This window comes from Erpetoichthys calabaricus, chromosome 7 (genome assembly GCF_900747795.2).
Source record: "Erpetoichthys calabaricus chromosome 7, fErpCal1.3, whole genome shotgun sequence".
NCBI lineage: Eukaryota > Metazoa > Chordata > Cladistia > Polypteriformes > Polypteridae > Erpetoichthys > Erpetoichthys calabaricus.
Genome location: NC_041400.2, coordinates 124,830,758 through 124,836,350, shown reverse-complemented (window position 1 = coordinate 124,836,350; position 5,593 = coordinate 124,830,758). Strand labels below are relative to the sequence as shown.

General features: G+C 36.5%; 1 long non-coding RNA gene across 2 annotated transcripts; it reads right to left on the bottom strand.

Moving 5' to 3' along the window:
• Positions 1 to 656: 656 nt before the first annotated feature.
• LOC114655126 (uncharacterized) lies at positions 657 to 4,327 on the bottom strand. 2 transcript variants are annotated; one of them, XR_007935420.1, is made up of 4 exons: positions 4,044 to 4,327; positions 2,687 to 2,835; positions 1,802 to 1,971; positions 657 to 1,374 (listed from the first exon to the last, which is right to left on the bottom strand). It is a non-coding gene; the product is annotated as an uncharacterized LOC114655126 (long non-coding RNA). The 2 variants fall into 2 exon arrangements; XR_007935419.1 differs by having other exon boundaries at positions 657 to 1,971; positions 4,044 to 4,314.
• Between the last annotated feature and the right edge of the window lie 1,266 nt (positions 4,328 to 5,593).

Genomic DNA, 5,593 nt, shown 5'->3' with positions numbered 1-5,593 from the left:
GTGAATGGATTTAAGAAGCGATTTAAGGTGGGCCGGATATACGAGTTTTTTCGTAGGCTCTGGTAATTCTAGTGTTAAGTGAGTGAGCTGTTATCACTTCAATTTTTTTACAGTAAGTGCTTGCTGCTGTAGTTCATATTTGTAATAAGTTTGTTCTTAGCGATGTTTTTAATATTGTTTCAGGGTGTCTCTATAAAACCCCCTTGAGAAACCAAACTTACCTATTAAGACAATAAAACTGAACTGAATTTAACAGCTGTAAAATAAAATATTCTGCAGTAACTTAGCAGAACTTAAACAGCATGAAATAGTTTAGTTTATGATGAACACCATGTGGACAGAGGGCATTGACATTCTTTCTTACACGTTTAATCAACATAACACACTGTAGTTTGTGTGCAGATTCATCTCCTGTGAATGGCTTTATTCACCCATATTGACGCAGAGCCAGTTCATTTTTATAACTTTAAAAAAGGAAATACAGTAGACTTTTTCATACATTTTTTATTGAATAAATAAATGGTATGTTTAAAAATAACAAGTGAAATATCATCGAACAATGTTTGTCAAAAAAAAAAAAAACTACACACACACAAATATACAGTGTATATTTGTATATACGAGTGTATACAAGTAGAAAATTCAATAATCATAAAGATGTATAAATGATAAACGCATTTAACTAGAACACAAATACAATGAAAATGGCCAACAAGGGGAGGTGTTAAAAACTATTAGGGAAAGGGAACACAAACATATTTACAGATTTTTACCTTGGTATTAAAAAAAATGTTAGCCAAGGCTTTGAACACAATAAAAGTGAATAATTAAATTTGTCAAAAAAGGAAAAATGCTACTTTAGCTTTATGAACAAGATACTACTCAGAGTCAGAGTTATTATCCAGCAATATTCCATAAAAATGTGTTCTATTTAAACTGGCATTTTTCCTGATCTGTCCCTTAACATTTGTTCACTAATAATATTTCTATATCACCTTTGCTTACAAGTGTAGCTCAAATTGTGCCACAAAAATATACAGTTACAAAGAAAATTGAAGACATTATAAAAGTAAATAAGAAGCAAATGGATGGGTCCTTGTCCTTTGTAATAAATACATTGCCTGGTCAAATGGCTGGGGACAAAGACAAACTTGCAGCTTTCAAGGTTGCCAGAGATAATAAACCTCTGGGGGTCCCAAGCCATAGTCTACACAGCCCCCTCTGCGCTTCCCAGCATACATAATTGTGGCCGTCTCAGTCCGATCACAATTCCATTTCAGGACGTCTTGTGAACTTTTCTTCTCTCCGGCAGCACAGGCAGTTTGAGTTGATGTAACAGACAGTGGAGACACAGGTGGGCACCACTGCAATAAACTGGAGAAAGACAACAGAGAAACACAGCAGAAGTTACTGCCCAGTGCAGATCTGACAAACTGTACACAGTACCATTTCTAATCTATTACAACCAATGCAAGTAATTAAGAAAAAGCCAAATTTGAAATTTTGAAATGATCAACATTTGTAGCCTGGCACTTCTCTATTGGGAAAGTATTGCAGATTTTGTTACATGAGTACAGAAAGCTGCCGGTTTTTATGGTTGATCTTGGAATAAAAAGCAAAGCAATGTTTGAGAAAAGAAATGTTGGGAGCAGACACTCCAAAATACTGGCAGGATCTGAAATACTCAAAGCCTTCTATATATTTAATAGAACCTTGAAATCAATTCTATGTGAGACAGGCAGCCAGTGTAATGAGACTGAGACAGTTTCCAGAAGAAAAAAAACCCAAAATAGTCCAATACCTCGTGATCACTTGGCAAAGGCACAGCAGATCAGAACAGAGGTTGAGATGGAGGATTCCAGAAGTGCGGGCAGGAGGACCAGCCACTACTTCAACAGGGCACACATCTCTCCTTCCTTCTTCTTTAACTGCTGCCCCATAACACAGCCAGACTCTTCTACTTCACTGTAACTGTTAAAAACATAAACATAGTAGATACACGATGTTCACTCCTGGAGTACAAACATTAATAAAGTGTACTCTTACTTCTTGTTCTGCATCCTTCCTTGGTTCACCTGTACATCAATTATTACCAAAGTAAACCATCACAATAGATAAAGTTCTGCTTAGTGTAAAGTCCAACTAATAATAATAGTTACTGTGTTTTTTTGTTGGATTTTGAAAGAACCCCAACTTAATTTTCATTATATGTAGCATCCTTTTTTTTCTTTTACATTACGGATACAGTAGACATTGTGTTACAATCTCTGTATATCTGAACTTCTAATGTGACGTGCTCAGGTGTCGGTACTTACATAAAAACATCTTTGTTTTTCTCTCCTGCCTTAGTTTTTTTTTATTTTAAATTAAGTCTTGGTTCTTTCAAAATCCAACAACAAAGCACGGTAACTTAAGAAAATAATTATATTTTGCAAAACGGAACTATATCCCTGTTTAGTGACTGCTGGTACTGATGCTCCTCAGTCTCTGTGTTTGTGAGGATTCACACTCTGAGGCTTTCCTGTCTAAAATTAAAAAGCCAGTGTTAGTTACTGGATAGAGTGAGCAGACATGCAGTACAGTATTCAAGGCAGCAAAATATTACAGATCAAGTAATAAATATGGGGAGGCTTTGCAGGAATTGTGCATAAATTACTTCTGAAACTGAAAGCCTCAGTAGTCTTACCTGTAGAAACAGCAAATCTAAAATGAACTGCACATCATCTTGAATTGGAAATCTTAAAAGCAGAAGAAAAGGACATCCAGTTGTGTCTCAGAATTTGGGAACACTGGCATCTGTTCAGCCACTTGGAAGGCTGGTTACCACCGGGCATCCTGTAGGGTCAAGAAAAAAAATACAAAAAAGGGGCATTGTTTTTCTAACTGCAGCAATAAGAAATGTTATTTCTAAGGAGCAAGCCTTCTCCATTATGTTCAGTTAAATGTATGTGTGTGTATTCCTGCTAAACCAACAGCTTAAATAATAAGCTAATGACAACAGCAGGTGCCAAGCCTGTCATCGTGCCACATCAGATGCACACCACACTTCTCTGATGGCTTTGGATATAAATTTTAAAATTGCTTGTTTTCTGCCATAGAATTTTTTCTATTAAATAAGGTTAAATAAATCCATTTCAAAATTATGAATAAATAGTACCCAACTAACAAATTAATTCACAAGCATGACATTAATATATTGCCAAAATGTAGTTTATGTACAAATGAAGACACATCCCCTCTCACATTTCTTTTACTTCTGCTCCTATTCTAAAATGTTTTATAAAGATTTACTTCTATTACTGTCTTGAATGACAAGCCAATATCTCACTGTTTAAGTATTGTTTTTTCTTCTGTATACAATTTTGAAGACTAAATGTTAAAAAATGCAGTAACTGTGGTTTCCTTACTTTGTAAATTTCCTATTCATAAGTGTAAAATTCAGAATGTTAGACCCTCTGTTACATCTTTCTGTATGGACATTAATATGCTAGAAATAGCTTTAAAAAACGGAAAACACACTAAAATAATTCAAACGTGTAAGATTCTGAGCTGCTTCATTAACAATGTGTAATGCTATTATCTGCATCTCGCTTTCTTGTAATAACTTAGCTGTTGCTACTCTTGTATGTAATTTAGCCTTCATCATTATATGTTTGTTAACTTTACTATGGAAAAACTATTGTATTGATGTAATCTGATATCAACATAATAAAAAGTACTGATGGCTTTGGAAGGCACACTTTACACTGGTTGAGTGTCAGACATGCTCTCCTAATTCTATTCCTAATTCAACACCTCGATTACATTGTTTTGCTTAATTATTAGCATGCTGTTCACTCTTTAAGATGAAAAATGCAAACGAATGTTAAAAGAAACGCACCACCAAATGCTAATAGGGTGTTATGAAATAAATGAAATGCATACATTAACCCAAATACGGAAAATGCTGCGGCTTTCACATTTAAACCACAAGATTACGAATGTCGTATTGAAGCTAAAAATGAAAATCCTTATTGTCTTTTTCATCAATACGATGTACTTACAAAAAGCTATACGTATCAATTATAAAGTTCACAGACATATGTCGCATTTCATTTCGCTCCCTCTTCATTCGAATGGAGTTAAAATTTTCAGGCGACAAATATTCTTCCAAGACGTTACAAAATTCAAAGGTTGCCATCTTTTCCAGTAAGAAGTCCACTTACAGACGGAAAATAAACGTCAACACAAAAATGACTCGCAAGTACAATTCAAACCTGACGAGTGACGTGTGTCGTAAAACATTTGACATGCGCAGAACAAATCGGGCAGCATCGTGAAATGAATTTTAATTAAGCAGAGAGCGCGTGTGCGGGACAAATCGGATGGGGACTTGTGTCGCGAAGTAGAAAAATGCAGATCGGGCAGGGTCGTAATAGTAATGTTCGGCACGCACGCGGCTTTGGTTGTATTTGTGCACATGTGCACGCAGATCAGGTAGCGAGAGGGATTACCAGGATCAGGCCTGAGTCTAGGGGGTGAATCCCCTCATTCTGGACCACTTTTCTCAAACATCTGTTTAACATTCAACAGACAACCTCAGATGAGGAAGTCTATCAAACTGACAAGAACAAGGCCATATACAAAACTGCAGCTCAATAAACTCTGAGAGGCAAGGTTGGGTAGATGTGATCAGACTAGGTGGGGGGGAAACTCGTGGAAAGATGCTTCTCATGAGTGATACTTGTCCAGGTCGGTGGCACTAATGGTGAAAAAAAACAACAGAAAGACTGGAAAGCTAGGAAAGGTGGTTGAATGAAGAAGAAGGAAATAAAGAAAAGACAGCAGAAAAAAATGTGTCATAAATATAATTCAGAAAAGGTCCTCATTTGCATAAGGTAGTTGAAGTGATCTGTGATTATCCAGCTCAGGCATTGATTCAAAGAGATCTGTGATTGGCTGGCGCTGGTAGTGACTTAATCTGTGATTGGCTGGAGCTGGCAGGGAGTTATGTATCTATCTATCTTTTGTTTGGTTAATGGAGTGTGGGGACATCTGACAGTTCAGCCAAGCCTGTAGGATTGCTGAATGTCAGCGAAAAAAAGACCAATTGACTGTATTTGCACAGATTTTTAGGATTTCTCTGTTTAACTTCCAGGAGGCAGTTAAGATATATAAACATTATTACTTCTCTGATTTGTTAATGCCCTCATTCTAGGAAACCCAGGGTCTTATTTAAGGCAAATAATGCAGGTATTCACCCCCATTCAGAAAAGGGGTTAAATAGTATTGTTCAGTTCATGTGAGCAGTTTCATTCATTCTTTGTCCACATCATTGATACTACCTGCTCTGGCATTGTTCCAACTGGCTATGTACTTCCTGTTGTTGATCATGGCATTGTTTTGGATTCCTTTGATATTGTTTCACTTTCACAGCTGAACAGTACCATCGACATGCTTAGACCTACTTTTTGTCCTATGATGTTTTTCCATCACATCTTTTACTGGAGGCACTTGATGTTCTGGGCCTAGTATTGTTGAATGATATAAATGATTCTATTAGTGAGGGGGTCGTGCCCTCGTTTTGTAAACATGTGATTGTGCAACCTTGGGG